This window comes from Myxine glutinosa, chromosome 1 (assembly GCF_964187855.1).
Source record: "Myxine glutinosa chromosome 1, kmMyxGlut1.1, whole genome shotgun sequence".
NCBI classification, from domain to species: domain Eukaryota; kingdom Metazoa; phylum Chordata; class Myxini; order Myxiniformes; family Myxinidae; genus Myxine; species Myxine glutinosa.
The window spans coordinates 240,389,766-240,412,821 of NC_136261.1; positions in this window are offsets into that span (position 1 = coordinate 240,389,766).

The following is a 23,056-nucleotide window of genomic DNA, read 5'->3' on the forward strand; positions in this document are numbered from 1 at the left end:
TCATCAAGTAGTGTGTATTATGCTTGTATACAGAAAAACTACACATATTTTACAAGGAACTTTTTCAGTGCAATCCACAATCTTGTTTGCCAAATAGAAGTAGTTTATTTTTTATTTTATTTTTATTTTTTTGTATACATAATCGAGGCTCATGAAAGAGCTAACATTTATCACACAAACAAATCAAACAGACAAACAAACAAAGTGTATAAAAAGGGGAGCGGTAGACAAGATGGGGAGAGAAGGGGAAGCACATAAACACAAAATTTGTGAGGGACATCGGGAATGTGTGGGAGGGAGAGGGCTTGGGGGGATGCGGCGCGGGAATGGGGGGGGGGGGGGGAGGGGGAGGTGCGAGAAGTATAAACACAAGGACACCAAGGACTTCCAGGAAAGAAGTTGGTATTTCAAAAAAGAGGATTTGGGGTGAAATTAGCGGGGGTAGAAAAGATCAAGGTTTTGGATGGGGGAAGATAAGAGATGGTGGTGAACAGCTGTTTTAAAGACCTGGAGGGAGGAGTGCGATTGAAGGGAGTGGGGGAGTTTGTTCCAGAGGCGGGAGAAAAGAGGAATGAAAGTGAGAAGGTGAGCAGAGAGTCTTGATTTTGGCAGTTTAACCATAAGAGGGTTGCTGGCAGATCTTGTGCGACTCTTAGGAATATTTGGGGGACAGAGCCCAGAGAGAGCTGGAGGAGCAAGGCCGGAGAGGAGTCGATCGAAGACGGAAAGACCACCAACCTGCCTGCGGTGAGTAAGCGAAAGGCCTTCGGAGGTAGCTTCATCACGGGAGATTCCAATGATTCTGAACGCTTTGGTTTCAACAGCGTGAAGACGAGCTAGGTGTGAGGCAGGAGCACCAGCCCAGAGGGAAGAGCAGTATTCCATTGAGCTGTGGATGAAAGCCTTGTATGTGGTGAGGAGGTCAGGTGTGCCAAGGAAGGACTTCGCACGACGGAGGATGCCCAGCCGGCGACTGGCTTTAGAGGCCAGATTTGAAATGTGGTTTTCCCAGGAAAGATCATGGCAGATAGTGAGACCCAAAAGCTTGAGTGACAGAACTTCTTGGAGAGGATTATTCAGAAAGTGGATGGGAGGGTTTTCCAGTCGGTCTTTTCGGAGAGACATCGTAAGAGAGTGAGATTTGTCAGGATTGAAAGACATGTTCCACTTGTTTGCCCAGTCAGTGATTTTGTCCAGGTCTGCAGAGAGTGAGGAGGCTGCAGACTGCCGATCTGAGGGAAGAGGAATGGAGCGGCAGAGAGTGGAGTCATCAGCAAAGAGATAGAGGATTTTCAAGAGAGTCGGATAGATCATTGATGAAGACCAGAAAAAGCACAGGGCCCAGAACACTGCCTTGGGGAACTCCAGCCTGAACAGGAAGAGGAGATGAGAGAAACCCATTCAGGGCCACACATTGACTACGACTAGAGAGGAAGTCCTCCAGCCATGCGTGGAGATTTCCATGGATACCAAAGTAGGAGAGTTTGGTGAGCAGAGCGGGGTGCCAGACCGTATCGAAGGCACGTGATATATCGAGGGAGACAGCTCTAATTTCCTGTTTGGCATTGAGGACCTCCATCCATTGTTGAGCCAGCAGAAACAGCATGTCCAGAGTAGAGTGACCTGGTCTGAAACCAAATTGATGATCATAGATCAAGCCATTGGAGAAGAGGAAAGAGTTCATATCCGAAGCAATGATGGATTCCATGACTTTGCTGATAATTGGGAGAAGGCTGATTGGTCTGTAGTTACTAGGATTTGTTTTTGCACATTTTTGTGTAAAGCGGTGATGTTGGCTGATTTCCAAGCAGATGGCAGTTGACCTTGAGCAAAAGAGAGGGTGAAGAGAACAGAGAGAGGGAGTGAAAGAGCGGAAGAACAGGATTTTAGGACCCATGGGCTGATGCCGTCAGGTCCAGTTGCAGAATCAGAGTCGAGGGTTGACAAACTTTTCCACCTTGTCAGGAGGAAAAGGACACAGAGTCCAGGAGCAGCTGGGTACAACTGGGTACGGTGGGTACAGAGAGGGATGGGTTTGGGACACAAGATTTAGAGGCAAACACAGAGTAGAGGCATTCAGCTTTTTCACGTGTGGAGTCAGCTCTGTCGCCGTTTAAGGTAAGGGAGGGGATGGAGGGGGAACAAACACCAGAAACAGATTTGACCAGACGCCACCAGGATTTCGAAAAGGGAGACAGATAAGAGAGTTTGGACTTGAGTACGGAGAGATATTGTTTCCTGGCTCTCCTGAGGGTGGACACACACTTGTTTCGGGCTTTGTGAAAGGAAATGAGATTTCCTTCCGTTGGATTTGCTTTCCAGGAGACGAAAGCAAGTTTTTTTTTTCTTTTCTTTTTTTCTTTTTTTCTTTTTTCTGGGCAACAGCCTCACCACAAGATTCCATGTACCATGGACGGGAGGAAGGGTAAGACAACTGAAGACGAGATGGGATAAATCTGTGCATGAGAGAGAGCAATTTACTTTGGAAGAATTCCCAGGATGAGTTAATGTCAGAGGTGGTAGAGATGGGAGACCAGTCCAGATGATTGATGGCTGCTTGAAGACCGAGCCAGTTGGCCTGAGTGAAATGCCAGACTCGTCGACGCTGAGGAGGCTCCCTGAGAATGGTCAGAGAGATGTCCACTTTAACAAGCACATGATCAGATGAGCCGATTGGAGCAGAAGAAGAGCAGCGGACATTTTCAGGGAAGTTAGTCATAACCAAAAACCATAACCAGTTTGGACACAAGTGCACATTTTTTGGTTGCAGGTCACTATTCTGGTGCAGAAATGTGTGTTCCTTATCAAATATTGTGTATTATGCTTGTACACAGCAAAATAACACTTATTTGACAAGAAATCTTTTTCATACAAATCCAATCTTGTTTGCCAAATTGAAACAGTTTTGACACAGAAGTGCACGTTTTTTTTGTTGCAAGTCAATATTCTAGTGCAGAGACGTGTGTGCTTCATCAATTGGTGTGTATAATGCTTGTACACAGCAAAATAACACATGTTTGACAAGAAACCTTTTCCATGCAAATCCAATCTTGTTTGCCAAATGGAAGCAGTTTTGGCACATAATTGCACGTTGTTTTCGGTTTCAAGTCACTATGCAAGTGCAGAAACGTGTGTGCTTCATCAAATAGTGTGTATTATGCTTGCATTCAGTAAAATAACACATATTTGACAAGAAACCTTTTAGTTGCAAATCCACAATCTTGTTTGCCAAATAGAAGCAGTTTTGGCACAAAATTGCACGTTGTTTTCGGTTTCAAGTCACTATGCAAGTGCAGAAACGTGTGTGCTTCATCAAGTAGTGTGTATTATGCTTGCATTCAGTAAAATAACACATATTTGACAAGAAACCTTTTAGTTGCAAATCCACAATCTTGTTTGCCAAATAGAAGCAGTTTTGGCACAAAATTGCACGTTGTTTTCGGTTTCAAGTCACTATGCAAGTGCAGAAACGTGTGTGCTTTATCAAATAGTGTGTATTATGCTTGCATTCAGTAAAATAACACATATTTGACAAGAAACCTTTTAATTGCAAATCCACAATATTGTTTGCCAAATAGAAGCAGTTTTGACACAAAAGTGCCCGTTTTTTTTTTGTTGCAAGTCACTATTCGAGGGCAGAAACGTGTGTGCTTCATTAAATAGTGTGTATTGTGCTTGAACAGAGCAAAATAACACATATTTGACAAGAAACCTTTTTCGTGCAAATCCAATCTTGTTTGTAAAGTAGAAGCAGTTTTGACCAAAACTTCACGTTTTTTTGGTTGCAAGTCACTATTCTAGGGCAGAAACGTGTGTCCTTCATTAAATAGTGTGTATTATGCTTGAATACTGCAAAATAACACATATTTGACAAGAAATATTTTTCGTGCAAATCCAATCTTGTTTGCCTAATAGAAGAAGTTTTGACACAAAAATGCACGTTTTTTTTGGTTGCAAGTCACTATTCTCGGGCAGAAACGTGTGTCCTTCATTAAATAGTGTGTATTATGCTTGAATACTGCAAAATAACACATATTTGACAAGAAATATTTTTCGTGCAAATCCAATCTTGTTTGCCTAATAGAAGAAGTTTTGACACAAAAATGCACGTTTTTTTTGGTTGCAAGTCACTATTCTCGGGCAGAAACGTGTGTGCTTCATTAAATAGTGTGTATTATGCTTGTATACAGAAAAATTACACATATTTGACAAGAAACCTTTTTCGTGCAAATCCAATCTTGTTTGTAAAGTAGAAGCAGTTTTGACACAAAAGTGCACGTTTTTTTGGTTGCAAGTCACTATTCGAGTGCAGAAACGTGTGTGCTTCATTAAATAGTGTGTATTATGCTTGTATACAGAAAAATTACACATATTTGACAAGAAACCTTTTTCGTGCAAATCCAATCTTGTTTGTAAAGTAGAAGCAGTTTTGACACAAAAGTGCACGTTTTTTTGGTTGCAAGTCACTATTCGAGTGCAGAAACGTGTGTGCTTCATATAATAGTGTGTATTATGCTTGCACACAGCAAATTAACACATATTTGACAGGCAACCTTTTTTGTGCAAATCCAATCTTGTTTGCCTAACAGAAGTAGTTTTGACAGAAAATGCATGTTCTTTTGGTTGCAAGTCACTATTCGAGTGCAGAAACGTGTGTGCTTCATGAAATAGTGTGCATTATGCTTGTATACAGAAAAATTACACATTTGACAGACAACCTTTTTTGTGCAAATCCAATCTTGTTTGCCTAATAGAAGTAGTTTTGACACAAAAGGGCATGTTTATTGGTTGCGAGTGACTATTCTAGTGCAGAAACGTGTGTGCTTCATGAAATAGTGTGTATTGTGCTTGTGCACAGCAAAATAACACATATTTGACAATAAACCTTTTTCGTCCAAATCCAATCTTTTGTAAAGTAGAGGCAGTTTTGACACAGAAGTGCACGTTTTTTGGGTTGCAAGTCACTATTCTCGTGCAGAAACGTGTGTGCTTCATCAAATAGTGTGTATTGTGCTTGTGCACAGCAAAATAACACATATTTTACAGGCAACCTTTTTTGTGCAAATACAAGCTTGTTTGCCTAACAGAAGTAGTTTTGACACAAAACGCACGTTTTTTTGGTTGCATGTCACTATTTGAGTGAAGAAACGTGTGTGCTTCATCAAATCGTGTGTATTGTGCTTTTATACAGAACAACTACACATATTTTACAAGAAAACCTTTCAGTGCAATCCACAATCTTGTTTGCCAAATAGTACTTCCACCAATGTTCATGTTCATGTTCATGTTCACAAAAAAATGGTTGCAGTTGGGAAGATCCATATTAATATCTGAAGGAACCACCAAATAGTATAGTGAGTAAGCAGCCAAGTATTCTTTGCACATGACATAATTTGATAATATTTAATCGAAAATTTTAATACTGTACATAAAAATAAAAGCAGCCCAGTTTCCCCATCCATATAGCTTTATTCTAATGACTTTGTGCTGTTGTCCTGAGGAAGTTTAGCCATTCAAACTCTTGGGTCTCACTATGAGCCACAATCTTTCTTGGGCAAACCACATTTCAAAACTGGTCTCCAAAGCCAACCACCATCTGGGCATCCTCTGTCATACAAGGTCCTTCCTTGACACACCTGAACTCCGATCCACCTACAAGGCCTTCATCCACAGCTTGATGGAGTACTGCACTTCCCTCTGGGCTGGCTCCCCTGCCTCACATCTTGCTCAGCTTGATGCTGTGGAAACCAAGGCCTTCAAGATCATTGGAATCTCCCTCAATGAAGCTGAATCTATGGGTCTGTCACTTTGCCATCACAGATAGGTCAGTGGTCTCTCCATCTTCTACCGCCTCCTTTCTGGTCTTTCACTGCTGTTTCCGTGCTTTGTCCCACCCCGTAGGTTTCTGCTGGACTCACACGGTCCACCATCAACCCTCTTTGGTGAAACTACCTATATCCAGAATCACTGCTCAGTGCTCACCTCCACCCATTTGTTCCTCTTTTTCCCCACCTATGGAACCAACCTCCATATCCTCCTCTGTCATTATTTCCTACAGGTCTTCCAAGACAGCTGTTCACCACCATCTAAGATCGTCTCCAATCCAAAACCATGACCATTTCTGCCATTGTTAACCCCCACCCACCTCACCCCAATCCCTCCTAATTTCCACTTTTTCATCCTTGGAGTTTCCTTCTCTGTGCATGCGTGTTTTGCATCCGGTTTTGTCTGTTATGTCCTGATCCATTTGGAGTGTTTGCTCTTTCACGAGCCTCGACTATGCATAAAGAAGCAGTTTGGACACAAAAGTGCACATTTTTTGGTTGCAGGTCACTATTCTGGTGCAGAAATGTGTGTTCCTAATCAGATATTGTGTATTATGCTTGTACACAGCAAAATAACACATATTTGACAAATCTTTTTCGGACAAATCCAATCTTGTTTGCCAAATTGAAACAGTTTTGACACAAAAGGGCACGTTATTTTGGTTGCAAGTCACTATTCTCGTGCAGAACGTGTGTGCTTCATGAAATAGTTCGTATTATGCTTGTACACAGCATTCATACCCTTTGCTATGACACTTGAAATTTAGTTCAGTTGCCTCCCATTTCTCTTGATCATCTTTGAGATGTTTCTACACCTTGATTGGAGTCCACATGTGGTAAATTCAAATGATTGGACATGATTTGGAAAGGCACACACCTGTCTATATAAGGTCTCACAGCTGACAATGCATATCAGAGCAAAAACCAAGCCATGAGGTCGAAGGAACTGCCTGCAGAGCTCAGAGACAGGATTGTGTCGAGGCACAGATCTGGGGAAGCTTACAAAAAAAATCGCTGCTGCATTGAAGGTTCTCAAGAGCACAGTGGCCTCCATAATTCTTAAATGGAAGAAGTTTGGAACAACCAGGACTCTTCCTCGAGCTGGCCGCCCGGCAAAACTGAGCAATCGGGGGAGAAGGGCCTTGGTAAGAGGCGACCAAGAACCCGATGGTCACTCTGGCTGAGCTCCAGAGATCCTGTGTGGAGATGGGAGAAACTTCCAGAAAGACAACTATCACTGCAACACTCCACCAATCTGGGCGAAATGACAGAGTGGCCACACGGAAGCCTCTCCTCAGTGAAAGACACATGAAAGCCCGCTTAGAGTTTGCAAAAAAGCACAGAAAGGACTCTCAGACTGTGAGAAACAAGATTCTGTGGTCTGATGAAACCAAGATTGAACTGTTTGGCTTCCGTCTGGCCACTCTGCCATAAAGTGCAGGGCCTGGTGTTGGCTTAGCTGTTAGGGTGCCAGCTTGGGATCCCAGGATCCTGGGTTCGAATCCCGGTCGATCGCTGAATTAACTACCAGGGGGGTTGACTCAGCCTGTCATCCTTATGAGGTCGGAAAATTGAGTGTCAGTTCATTGGTAATTCCCTGTGTGTCACAAGAGGTGTCTTACAGGGTTGGTGGCAGGAAGGGCATCCGGCCATAAAACATTGCTTCAAAAAGGGGACCACGGTGCCTCAAAAAGGCCAACCCCAGCTCTGCGGGGAAAAATGGCCTCGAAATGTGGTCGGTCTGTCTGTCTGTCTCGGTCTGTCTCGGTCTGTCTGTCTGTCTGTCTGTCTCTCTCTCTCTCTCTCTCTCTCTCTCTCTCTCTGGCATAAATTGGTGGAGAAAAATAATAATGACGTCATCGGTAACGTGGTTCGGCCGCCATCTTGGAAAAACCGAAAACATTTGCATCTCTATATCTCCGAAAGCGCAGCATAGAAAAAATTGAGACATGGCTCATTGTAAAGAACTCCCCATGGGGAATAAAATATATTAATGATGATGTAATAGGTGCCTTCATTATGACGTCATAATTCGACAAGTACAAAACTTCATCTGACCAAGATGAAATTTCTTGAGCATGATCGAGGAATAAATTAGTGGAGAAAAAAAAAATGATGACATCATCGGTCAAGTGGTTAGGTCGCCATATTTGTTTTAACACAAAAGCCTTAAAAACCACTGGAAATACATCCTGGCGAGGGTTTGCAAATTGCAATCTCCGATTGATCTTTCTTGTTTGAGTTGGCTGTGCGTAGTTGAGTTGCAACATTTGTTTGAGTTGGCTGTGCGCGGTTCATTTATTTGGCTTTGTAACCCCATCACGCATTAAACGTGTGAGAGTTGAGAGTTTGGCGCTCAACTCGTTTGAAGGCCATCTTAAATCTACAGATGGTTAGGCTTGGATTCATTAGCTCGGCCCATGTTATTCGGCAGACGACTGCTTGCAGCAACAGATCCTCGCTAGATGTTTCTGTACACCGAAAGCCGAAGCAACGACAGTTTGGGCTATCCTGGTGGATGACGTACAGTCTCTTTTAACAGTCCACCCATAAATTGTGGCCTGCGCTGGTGGCAGAATTGACCTCTACCTTGGTTTGTCATGATTTAGATCACGACACTGGTCAAGGAATGGAGATTGCAACAGTAAGCAACACGTATTAACTTGCACTTAGTATTGTCATTACATTTAGTAGTTGGAATTGTAACACTGGTTCGAGTATATAGCTGGCAGGATTGCCTGGAAGTACGCGCATTTCCCCTAAGCTGTCAAGACTGGGTTCCAATGTCGGCCCAGGTATAACCTATTTGTTTGTTGGCGTGGTGTTTCACAAGGCAGGGTGATTCATCATTGTGCCCCTCGGATTGACATTAAACGTGACGTCCCTTCTTCCGACATTACTTAGTGGATGGTAAAGATGCTATGGTGCCCTGCGTGAAGAGTAGGCGAGCTATCACCGGCACCAAGGTCAAATTCTAATTTTTTACCCTATCACCTGCCTGGAAGACAAAGGGAAACCACCCAGTATAGCACTTGCCAATAAAACAAGTACCTGTACTACTTTATAGTGATTGGCAGTCTGCTAATGTACATTACTCGTTTTTTCCAACAACTACGATTTATTTGGCGTAGTCAGCACTTTCACTTATGTAATGCGATCAGGACTCCACCACAGCTGCCGCAATATGGTTCGACCTACTCCTCCCCCTCCACCTTCCCTCCCTTAACAACCCACCAACGCCTGTACGTAGGCCCGAGGTAGAGGCTATTCGCTCTCCGTGGTTCTGAACCTGGAGATGTAAACCTCGTCCGAGAAGTTCGTGGCTCATCTGTTGGGGATCCTCGCTCCATTGCATCCTTGACACGCAGAGAGCGGAGATTGCAGAGCGCGTCGGAACTATCCAATCAGGGCGAAGGAAAAAGAGAGCGACAGGGAAGGAGAAAGAGTACGCGATTGTATATCGGGCGTGACTGCCCGGAACACAGTGTGCAGGAAGGAGAATCAGTCGATCCGGGACGAATTCGAACCGCGTTGCGAATTACGCGCTACCAGCTGAGTTTCGTTGGTTCTAATTACGAACCGGACGAAAAGAGTGCCTGAACAAGAGCACCTCTCTAATCTGCTCCTGCGTTGCCATGGCTCGGGGATGACCTGCCCGTGCACTATGATCGGGTAAGCAGGAAGGGTGCTGTTATCCTCGGCACCGGAAAATGGATAATTTTGCTTCACGGAGTGGTTATGTAACCGTTACAAACGTTACTCATTATTTCGAGATGGAAAACAATGTATATATTACACATAAATAAATATATATATATATATATATATATATATATATATATATATATATGTATATATATATATATATATATATATATATATATGGGTGTGTGTGTGTGTGATTATATATATATATATATATATATATATATATATATATATATATATATATATATATGGGTGTGTGTGTGTGTGATTATATATATATATATATATATATATACATACATACACATACTAGTGGGGCCACCCGTGGGAATCCCACGGGCATGGATGTCTTCATTTAGTTGTTGCACATTCAGTTTACCGGTACTGCCAATTTATCAGATCCACACAATGTATTTACTTCTGATAACATGTGTTACGTGCTCCTCCCCCGACCCCCTGGTCACGGTGTACCTCCGAGCCCCGAGAGGAGTCATGGCAGAAAATTGTGTTATCCTGTGTCAAAAACAATGGTGAAACCACACCAATTGTTACCAACAAACAAATATTGTATTAAAAATCACACAAGAATAACAATACAACAATAATAGCAATCAAAAGTACAATTAATGTATATCTTATGATGTCACCATCAGCTAGTATAAGGTAACTCACTGTGCTCCAAGTGAGTGGAAAAAGAACATTCCCCAAAGTCTCTATATTCCCGTCTTCAAGCTCAAAGTTGATCCCCTTCAGCGATCGTCAGAGCAAGGTTGAATCGAAACCAGAATCCCGTTCAGATTACGGGCTCATTCACGCCACCGAAACTGCACAAAGGTGTACGCGGCCAAAGCAGCACAAAAAGTCACGTGGCCCAAAGCTGCGTAAAAGCACACTCAAGGCAACTGGGAAATCACACCCTCTGGTATGGATGTTTTACAGCTCCAAATCGGCGAACCTCAGGTTTGCCTTCAAAATCCGCATTGCACACACACATCCCAGATAGACTTCTGCGGCTGATGGTGAAAACGGCTGACGCGAAGCAAAGACCTTTCGCGATGAGCAAAGCGCGCGAGTCAAAATGGCTGACGGCTCGTTCTCGAGACGCAATGACCCGACGATGATTCCTCGGAATCCAACGCCAAACCTGACACGCAGGTTGATCAGTCACAGCGATAACTCAATCGCAGGAACCCCTTTTCCCAGGAAACCCAAAGTTCACTCGTGACTCTTGCTCGACAACGTTCGATCCAGACCGCAAAGCAACCAGCTTCTTCTCCGACTTCACTCGCTCCGCCTCTTTTCTCTCCTCGTCTTCTTCCGGTTTTTCGTCCGGTTCCCGATCCGGTTTCCTGTTTCTTTTAACATTAACTAGAAACTAGAAAAAAACTAGAAATATCTATTGCCTTTAAATGACAACAATAATAATACATGGAATCGGAAATATTTACAGTGGATGCAAACCACCACAACGGAAGTGACGAATCCGTAACACATGTGAATGCATGTGCGTGCACATGGGAAATACAGTTTCCTGTTTCGGGCGGAAACGTGTGCCCCTCCCCCCAAGTTACATGTGTACACCCACCCACCAGATTAGAAGTTGGTACTTCGCTTATTTTTCAAGATATTCAGCTCACAAGGTTCAGACATACATGGCATCAGACATACATGGCGGCGGCCATCTTGGATTTTGACGTGGGTTGCACCCACACACCAAATTTGAATGCGGTCCTTCGCTTACGCATGCACGCACGTACACACGCCCGCACGCACGCACAAAATAAGCGAAGTACCAACTTCTAATCTGGTGTGTGGGTGTATCTTGGCATAAGGAAGAACGCTATTGAAAATTGGGTCGCCACGTCAAAATGCAAGATGGCCGCCTTGCGTCTTCCACTTTGTCAACTCGCATCACTTCACCGACGGGAGACCTAGGCGTAATGCTTGTTTTTATTTATCTTCCCTTTGTCTGTGTGTGTCTGTAATAGGAGCGCTCCATTTAGAGCGATTAGTCCATCGCGTTTGCCTCGTTGTTGCTGGCCTTTCTTTTCAATAAAGCTGGCGTTAATTTTTGTACATAAAATCCGGTTGGCTTGAGTTACTTTTGCAGGGTTGAAGACTGATCGGCGGATCGCTCAGGTAAGCGCTTCTTCTTCTTCTTCTCTTTCTTTCTCCGCGCATATATGTAGAAATCCGCATTTGAACTGAACACCTTTGGAGTTAAAGCTGGCTTTGGCTATCCATGATTTCCCCGGTATTAACCAGGAGGAGACACGTGACAATATATATATATATATCTATATATATCTATATACTGTATATCTATATATCTATATTGTTACAGACGCGGATTAAAGATGTTATTTTACCGAGCGGTGGTGTATTACCACGTCCGAACAGTTACTCCCCGATTAGAACCCAATCCCGCCCAAACGTTGGCCGGATCGCACCGCAGCTGCTCAATGAGGGAAAAGACTAAAACGACGCAATGCAAAGAGGAAAAGGAATAAAACGAGAAGACGTACAGACGAGTAATGGGATTTATTATTTACACAAGCAAAAAGGAGCAATCAAGGTTTATTTACAACACATAAGACGCAGGTGACACAGTGCAAATACTAGCTTATAGTTATACAGACTTAACTTATTCCCAGGACAGAACAAACAAAGACACTGACTCACGCTGGGAATTGCAGAGTGGATTGCTGGAAGGAGGTGTGTGGCTGGAGGGGGAGGACGGCACGGAGCTGGCTGGAGCTTGATCCCGCACGGGACGTCGGGCTGGACCTCGACGGCCGCTGATGCCACCGGGCCTGTCGTGTGCGCGGGATCACGGGTCGGAGCTGCTTGGTGGAGCCGATGCGCTGGTGGGGGGGTCTGGCGTGACGGGTTCTCTCCTCCTTACGCGCTCTTGCTCTGATGACCCAGCTCTTTTTCGTCCCTCCTTGTCTCAACTCAAAGTGCATCTCCCTTGGGAACACCCCCGCCGTGGGTTATATAGGCCCCGCCCCTCAACCTTTGCGAACCTCCCCCAAACGTTCTCTCCCCGCCCTCTCAAGCCAAACCCCTTGTTCATGGTTGGTCGAGTGGGGCTGGCTCACTCCTCCCCTCTCTGACGAGGTGGGGACCCGCCTTTCTTCCCCAACCCTGCCTCGTGGTCAATGGCGGATGAAGGGAAAACCGCCCAACATGCAGTTGGCAATGCGAATTGCAATTGACGAAAAGGGGGGAATGGAAGTGTTGGGAGTGGGAATGAAGGGAATCTATCTCTTTCACTGGTGCAATGGAGTATTTCAATTAACGGGAGACACAGCCTTACTCTAAAAACACATAATAAGAGATAACTATCAAACAGAGGTATTCTATTATTTGGCTGACGTGTATGCTTGTGGACTAATTATGGGATGCCCTTTCACCTTTACACAGCTCCGGAGGTAGGGGGGCGCAGAATAAACAATAATAATAATCATACAGCACACAATCAAAAAAATACAGTCCTCATCTCCGCAACACTGCACCCTCCTCCTCTTAGGCACGGCCCGGGCCTACAACTTTTATTTTTAGTGTGACACGTAGGTGTAGTTCCCTCTACTTTTAACCTGACCCTGAGTGCGACAGTTTTAAAACATAAATAAATGTGTCCCGCTGTTCCATTGCACCCTGCCTAACAGACTTACGCCCACAGTTAACCGAATTGCGGAATGGTCTTCAAACTATACACTGACGGTGGGAAGCATTATTTACAATGACGCTATTTTTATTTACAAAACTAACCCAGGACCTGTGATTGTTCTTTCTGGGGGGGAGACAGTCTGCTCTGCATCAATGCACCACGAAAGCACCCAAAAACGCACCAATACAAGCACCCTCAAGCACCAATCGGTGCAGTCACCATTGTTCATCAATAAAAATAAACCAACAACCCCTAACCCTGCAGGTGATCTCTTGCTCTTCGGCTCCCTCTGCTGGTTATTATTATTTTCCTGGTGTTGTCATCTTCCCTTGCTGGCGGCCTATTTGCAATAAAAGAATGCACCTAACGTGTCCGTTTTTATTTTATTTATGGCCCACAGGGGCCGACTACGTGTGGTTCACCTGTGGGGCATCGGTGCCCTGTGGCCAAGGTCCGCCAGCAAGATTTCGGGCCCTCATGGCCGGTTCCAGCAGAGGGTCCATGCCCCAACCCATGGGGTCCATAAGTGGTGCTCGGCCACAGACATGTGGTCCATAATGTGGTGCATCGATGCAGACAGCTGGTTCTGGGAATTTCGGGCGCACAATGGCCGACCCACGCACGCTCCCCTCGGCACCCAATGGCGCACAGGTCATGTGGGAGACAAAAGGGGAAAGACAAATGAGCGAGGGGTAAGGTCACAAGGGTACACATCAATAAGGCAATGCAAGGCGAAATGCGTACGGAGGGCGAAGTGAGAAAGCTCGTCCCTACCGTACGTCACCCCCCTGTCACCTACACGACCCTTGCCCTTACCCCATGTTTACAAAATCTACCCATTTACAAATTCGTCACTACTGTCACGTCTTCCCCATATTTCTCCTATACCAAATTCGTCTCCACAATCCCTCTACTTCAAAATTTGCCATCACCAAATTCATCATCAATCCTCATAAGGAGGCAGAGATGGAACATCAAAGCACAATGTCACACCCACGTCATGATGCGTCTCACAATCCAAACATTTGCACAGTAAAAATAATTAAACATGGCATGGTGCGGAGTACCTGTCACCTCAGGTGAGTGGATGCAGATGGTGCGAGGAGATCCTTCATCCTAACTATCCTCTAAAAGATTTTAACACACTTTACACTACCCGGGGTCTTTCCCTGCCAATCCATTGGCCACTTACACGATGGGTTCTAAAAACCAATTCCCATTGACCAAACTGTGGTGCTTCCCAATTTGGGGTCTCACTCCCCCGATTCATCTCCCGGTGCCCTCGCACAATTTCTGGGCTGCGACGTGTAGCTCTCCCAGTAGGTCTACCCACCTGCACACCTCCACCACTGCAGTTGCCACCCGAGCTTACCTAGCTCCTCACCCTAACCTAACTAACTGGGGAAGGCCCTCTCCTGGCTCTGTCACCCCTTGGTGCCCTCTGGCACTGGGCTACCCGGGTCTGTCCTCCGGATCCTCGGGCCCCATCCACAACTACCGGCTCCCAGAGCCCACCTGCGGCCTCACCTGGCCGACATCCTCACAGTGGTGGAGTGCCCAAACCAACTACACACACTAACAGGCTACACGCCCAGCCATTTCCACAACACTAATGCACCCATCCAAATACCATTCTGTCACCCGCACCACAGATGCCAATATCCAACCACAATTTACCTGTACCCTCTACCTAACACGTACACTACCCGCCCCGGGTATCCGTGATGGGGGTCCACTCTTCCCCCATTCACACCTCCGCACCATCCACTCCACTCCACAATTTCCACCATACTCACTTCACGACCATCCATTCCAATACTCCATACCATTTATTCCATACACCTGTCCTCCATTCACCTGTCGTTGCACACCTGTGCAATCATACCTGGTGCCACCTGCACCCTCCTCCTCTTCCTGGACCATTGGGTCAGCACACTACACAATCACCTTCACTCACTCATACCCTGCTCCACACACCTGTTCAGTTGCACACCTGTGCAATCACACCTGTTCAATCTTCAAACACACGGCATCATCTCAGCTAACTACTCCCCTCTGAAACTTGCGCTTCTCAGTCGTCCCTTTAAACTATTGCGCTCCCTCGTCATTATCATCCATACTAATCTACCTGCGTCCCCACTACAGGTGTCAGTCACTAACTAAACTTAACGTTACCTAATGTCATCTTCGCTAGATCCCTACACACGATATATCCTAACCCACCCGGGCTAGTTTTCACTGCCATCAACCCCATAAGCTATAGCGCATTTGCCCCACCCTTGTGAGGGATGACAGAGCTGCCATCCCACCACATCGGGCATCTCCCACTATCAATTTCGCTCGTCCAAATCCAACAAATCAAAAATTTGTCATTTCATCTGCCAATCACCGTACTGTTGGAGAATTTGTAGCTGAGAGACTCAAGACTCCAATGACCGGACACAGGTTTACAAAAGGTCTGGTTTATTAACTGGTTATTCACTTCATTCCATTTACCAAATAATACCGCATAATTCAATGGACCAGGTTAATTCTTTTCGCATGGTCCTTCTCGTTCGGCTGATGTTCCTCCGCCACTCCCGTTGGTCAGAGCTCCTCGTAGCAAGTCCTTTCGACTCCACGTTTGCTCTCGTTTATATGGACAAACTGGACTTAATCCCCTTTTCGCTGACCGTTAATCCTTTCTCCGCTAATGCCCCGAGGTCATGCGTGCACCGAGTCCTGGCATCAGCTCGCTCCCCTCCTGCTGTGAGTTCCGTTTACCAAACGATAGGGGGGTGCTTCAGCCAGGGGCTGTGACCAGGTGGACAAGAGATTATCATGTTCGGGCACATTCCTAACACTCATTTACGAACTCGTCTTTCACATAGTTTGCAGGTAAAATGTATCTGCTTTGTTACCAGGTTAATTAATAAGTTACCAGTGCCAATTAATAAGTTACACTGAGTTACACTTCCACAATTCCCTCATCTTTTTGTTTTTTGTTTATATTAACCATTAATCTAAACATCAATATAAGTAAACAATCAATCACTACAAGTAAACATCATTACAAGTATAAGTAAATAATCAATCACTTTGGTAATCAAATTCCCTTGGGCATACACCGTCATCCTGCAAGAATCACAAAACATTTCGTTGGTCATTGACTCCTTCCATATCGTTCAATCTAATGCATTTGCATCACAAATATATTTTCAAAACAACACTTCACCATCACCAAGATACAACAATTTCACTTCATTTTCAAGTTTTATAAAGCATCTGCACCATCTGGCAAAAAACGTTTGCCTCCACACAAATGTTGACTTTGTTTGAAAGGAAGGGCTGATCACTTGTGTTTGAATCCTGGTATGAAACATTTTCTCCTAATGTCTTCATAGCTCCTGCACTACTTCGTGTAGGATTTCGCTGTTGTGGTAACATTTCGGAGTCATAGACTGACCCTGCTCTCCTTGTAGCATTCTTGCCACTTTTTGCTGTACACCATAGTAATTCCTGAACAAGGCCTTCACCCAGTTGTCGTCGACTTGCCTCCTCCCTCATTGTGAGTGGGCAGCAAGTATTGGTGTGACGTTGATTGGCCAGCAAGATGTGGAACAGGGATGCCGGATGCATCCACAATGATGTTGGGACCATGGTGTTCAGGTCATTCATGGTCCTTACCAGGAGCAACCAGCAGAATCGTGCACAGCTGTTGTGACAAGGGCACAGCCGTTTTTTGCAGCTCCATGCTGGTTCCCCGGACGTTGGTGAAGTAATAACATATGTCCCCGCATTTCACAGAGGTTGCAGGTAAAATGTCGTTGTCCTGCAACTTCTGATGTGGTGAATGTTCGAAGCCTTCGAACAAGAGTAAGTGATCGCCTTTCTTTCATATGTTGCAGTGTGATCCAGGCAAATGGTCACATAAATTTCCTTGGTGAAGGTAAGCATTCATCTCCAAGTTACACGGGAGAATGTCTTCATCATTCTTTGAGAAAGAGGGTGTATGCCACGATTAACTTCATTTTTTAGCCACAAATTTTCTTTCTCGAACTTCTTCCCAATTCCGTTAGCAATCCCTCCAAAATGTGATCTCGTCTTATCCTTATGCTCAGTCACATCTGAATCTGCTTTCCGCACACACTGGATCAGATAGGGTGCATCTTACCATGAAATCAGCATAATCATGTATATCTTCCGACAGTTTCACATTCAACAATTTGTTGTTTTTCCTTAACACAAAAAGTTATATTCATTTATATGCGTCACACAAATAATATTCAATCAGGTATGTATTTTATTACTAAACTAAGAATAGCATTGTATATGATTACAATCACAAACGGGAATACCTAATTCCCAACAACAATTTTTTTCAAACCAACAAATTAAACATAATGTATTATTACCATAATTCCTCTCCACTTTTTCTTTTCCCTCTTTTTCCTAACAGTGTGTCACTCGTGGTGATATGAGTTCACTGATATTGTAATTGACACAACTCATAACATTGTCGTTATGCCATTATCTTAATTCTACTGTTTCATTTGCAACATCACTTGATTTAATCTTTTAATCTCAGTATTTATTCATATCATCATACCAATCTTTCTATTTTAGGTCCATATTTGTTTCTATTCTTATCAACCTCCTACGGTTTATCAATTTGTTCCAAAACACTGCAACCAAAGGTTTTAACCAAAGCTCTACCAAACTATTTCCAATTTGAACTCAAAATGCTAATTAAACAACAATTCAAAGAATTAACTTCAATGGGTCAACAAACTCATTTTATAAACAGATCTAATTTTCCCATCCAATAATTTTCCTTGCCAAATGTCATATTGCAACAGTTTAATAAACCTTCGAAAAATGTCTCCCAAATCAATAAATTCCCTTTTTACTTCCCAAATACTCATCTGTAAATTACATATTCAATTACAGTTTTTCCCTATTTGTTCGGCCTAAATGGCCACTGAAGTGGCTGCCAACATGCAGTACCGTTTTTATCTACCAAGCAAGTATTCGTCCACATAAGATCTCTACCAAAATGTTGTTTGTAAAAAAACAAATCTGGGATTTCTGATTACATGGATGCACACTCTCAGGACATTTCAGGCTGCTTGTTAACAATCCACTACGATAAATTAATTCCTTTACCCACAATCAAATAATTAGTACAAATTGAGGATATTATCCCTATCACATTCATTTATAGATTCATTATGTTGGATCTAAATTTTCTCCCACTGCTGCAAGGAAGAACAATAGCTCTAATAAGTCTTTGTAATATCTCACTTCATTTACCCAGCATCGAAGAATTTATTTACTATCCATTCCCATCTGTTAACCAGTGACTTTGTTTGAACTCCAAAACTTAATTTGATGAATCCCATGTGTATGGTACCACTTATTGAAACCCCTACTTTTGTAGAAAATATCCAAGTAAGTGTTTTTTTACACCCCCTTAACTGTTGCTCATCCATTTCTATGCACCCAGTGAGTACTACTGACACCAGTATGCCAATATAGGTGTGCGAGATTAACAAATATGTTGCAGGTACACGTAACAGCGCGTTCTGAGTATAAATAACGTAACAGCGCGTTCATGTCTGCCCCTTGGTTTAAGATGCACAATGCATTCCGTTTTAAAACTCACAATAGTTCAAATCAGCAAGATTTTCTTTACTATTTTCCCATATCATCTATGCCTAATACACATCCATACATGCAGCACAATTTATATGCTGATAAAATTCAAGTTTATATATATATATAAATCCATGAGCAGAGTATTCTGGGAAGTCAGTGTAAGACCTCTCCCAAATTTGGATAATTTTGTACTTCCTCATTTCTTTTTATGAAGCTCATATCCATAAATAGCTATTATTCTCATATAAATTCTATCAAAAATGGAATCCCCAAATTACTCACAATTTTACTATTTAATTAATGGCTGCTCATAACCCAGCACATCAAATCTTTATATTCCATCTCCCTTGACAAAAGAGATAATGTTCATAATCAAATTTTATTTCTATTTTATTTTACGGATTCTCTGCATATTCAATCCCATCCACATAAAACTATCCATTTCCAGACAGGCACACTGTCGGTGTCAACAATCTTGTAAGATTGATACACAAAACAATAAAAAACACTAACATTGACACACAAAAAATACACACACACATGCATTATGCGTATTTGTTTGCGTTGGAACTATTATTTACAGATCAAGATGGGTGTCAATTTTATTTCAATTTCATAAAATTTGTCCTTCAATTTTTTATAAATGCTAATACACAAATGGACCAAAAAGTTTATTCTTAGAAAACCCCTATGATGTCACATTGAAATTACCCTTTCAGTTCCCACAATAATTTATCCAAATTTGACTACACACCCATTTACATGTCAGTCGACCACTGACTTATCAATCGTGTGGAACAATAGTCCGAAATTCCCACCTGATCATCATGTGACCCTTGTCACTTGGTTTCAAAAATTTGCAAAGCAATTGTTCCAACTTTGTAAATTTAAAATTGTGTGCCCAACATAAAAGATCCAATTTCGGCATGTGATCAATTAATTACTAATTTGCTTACAAGCAAAAGAAAAAATGAATAATTCTTGCTCCGAAAACTTTTCAGACCCAAGAATCATCGACAGTTATTCATGTTTGTCCAGTAATCTAATTTGTTGAGGCCAATCGTCATTTGGGATTTGTCGCAATGAAGGCCTAATCATTGTCTGAGGTATCGGTCAGCACTGGTACCCTTGATCTTGGTTTACCCTATTAACTTGTCTTCCTTTTGGTATACAGACATCCTCTTTTCCAATGTCCCATCCATCCACACTTGAAACACCGGTTTCTGTCGTTGTCTGATCTGTGCACCTGTGCACTTGTATTGCTGGGCTGCATCTCTACATCCCTGAGTTGCCACTGCAATCTCTCGTTATCTCCTGAAACACGAAAAAATTCTCTGTACCGTCTTTTTTGGGGAGACAACTGGAAATCTGATGGGACAACTGTCACTTTCATTCCTAATTTCGAGGGCAGTTGTGCATTTGTCTCCTCCACTGTATCCTGTATCCTTTTTATTTTAAGTTCTAGATCCGTTATCCGTTCTTGCTGTTCCCGTTGTCTGGATTCACCATCCCAAAGATGGAATGCAAGCCAGTCTACCGTTAGATTCTGTCTCTTCCTGGCTTTCAATCTTTGTTCCAATCTTTCCAATCGACTTCGCTCAAATGTACCATCTCTTGGAAACTCCTCATCATGTCCCTTTGTCCACAAATACCAATTCTCGACCTGCCTTATAGCTTCTGCACCATAACGGTCGTACATATGATGTGTACAAGTACCTTTTTGTGGAATCTCTGGTTGTCCTTGTGTATTCTTGCAGGCTCCATTTCCCATTCTGCCTTTTATCAAAGTAGCGTTGGATGTGTTGTAGTTTGTTCCTCTAAAGCTTCACTCGTACCTCCAGGAAGGGTCTCTCCACCTGTTCACACGGTGATTTCCAGAGAATCTCCCTCAGCCGTGGCTTTTGCACAATCCAATCTCACAGATCAGTATTTGCAGATGAGCCGGAGGGTCAGTATGAAATGGGTGAATCCTCAGGTGTCCGCTCTGTTGACGGGGAAATCACACAATGGTAACCGCACATATATGTCTGTATATAAACTCACCACCTTGCTCAATTTTCCCAGGTTGTCTCCACATTGATAATATCTCGCAAAGATATCAAAGCTTCTTTCTTGAGACCGCATTTTCATCAATCAAACAATCAATATATTCAATTCAATTTATTCAGTTCAATTTATTCAGTTAAATTTATTCAATTAAATTCAATCAATTAGATTCAATCAATTAACAATTCAATCAATTATTCAATTTCAATTAATTCATCAATATTCATCAATAAATCAAATTAATCATTTTGGATGACTCCTTGCATAAGCCCTTTCCCCAATGATGTCAGGACAGGTCCATCCATTGACTGAGATCGAATCTCATCGGTCGTCACCTCTGGTTCGTACCTCATGTTAATTGATGAATCACCGTCCTGTCCTAGGGTCATATCTGACATATTTCCCCATTTTGCCTGGTCTCCACAAATTTTCTTTGCAACCACTAAAAGCAACTCATCCTTCATTCGTGAGACAGCCAAAATGGATGGCAGATATTAAAGTTCTTTGGGAAAAATATCTCATCATTTTTCTTTTAATAGTACCCAAATCTCTTGGCAATATAAATTTCGTAAAACTCCTGAAATAAGACTGTAAAATTCCTTCAATCATGCTAAATTTTGAAACTCCATCGCTTGTAACACCCAATTTATCCCATAGGGCTTGAAAGTTCTTTCCAACGTTCATGCAGCATTCTGCATTTGAACCCTATGATATCATTTATAATAATCATCATGATTTTATAGTCATGGTCCTATCATAATCATCTATTTAAAACGAACATTTCCTTTATCACCACAGCTATGTGGTATAATCAACAATAGAATAAAACTGTACATAGCAACAGGCTACCTCATGGCCACTTAGTATACCTATTGACAATAAGTCATAACAATATCGAATAATCATTGAACAATTCTAAAATCGCTTCCACTGCTCCAGCCGCAGCATTCGTCATTTTGTCTGCTCGTCCGCATTACCAAAACGAAATAAAGGGAGCTCAACCATTACACAGCGCTTTTAATGGCGCATGCCATAGGACCTCAACGCAATTTCGACTCGGCCAGAAAACGAGCAAATTTTGCAGGATGTTAACTGGAATTAGTCGTGAAAATATATCCAAAATACACAAAAAATACACACCCACAAAAATAAACAACAAACCCAAACAAACCCAAGGTCGACCCTCTTACACAGTAAATTACATCATTTCAGCATCGCATTGATTGCTGAAATATTCCAGGGTTTATACACACCTTAAAAGAGGTATGCGTGGTGTTGCCCCCTCCCACGTTTATTCCAGGGTTTATACACACCTTAGAAGAGGTATGCGTGGTGTTGCCCCCTCCCACTTTTAATTCCTCATTAAATTCCTCATTAAATTACTTATTAAATTACTTATTAAATTACTCATTAAATTACTCATTAAATTACTCATTAAATTACTCATTAAATTACTTATTAAATTACTCATTAAGTTACTCATTAAATTACTCATTAACTTAACTTACATAGTTTCAGCATTGTATTGATTGCTGAAATATTCCAGGGTTTATACACACCTTAAAAGAGGTATGCGTGGTGTTGCCCCCTCCCACGTTTATTCCAGGGTTTATACACACCTTAAAAGAGGTATGCGTGGTGTTGCCCCCTCCCACTTTTAATTGCTCATTACATCGTTTCCATTTAAAAAAACATCGCTTCTACTGCTCCAGCCGCAGCATTTGTCACTTTGTTTGCTCATCCGCATGACCAAAACGAAATAAAGGGAGCTCAACCATTACACAGCGCTTTTAATGGCGCATGCCATAGAAGCTCAACGCAATTTCGACTCGGCCAGCAAACGAGCAAATTTTGCAGGATGTTAACTGGAATTAGTCGTGAAAAATATATCCAAAATACACAAAAATACACACCCACACAAATAAACAACATTTATTCCGTTCAACAGAACAAACATTTCCTCTATCATGACATGCATGTCTTCAAAATTATATGACCAAGAGAAAAAGTAAAACTAATTAAAACTGCGGGCAGTGATGATCCGGGGACCATACCGCTCCATCCTGATTGGACGGGTGCGTGCTAGAGTCGTTAACAACGACAGTCCAGATCCGATTGTTCAAAATTTCAACTCAATCGATCGAAAAATGAACGCAGGGATGCATTT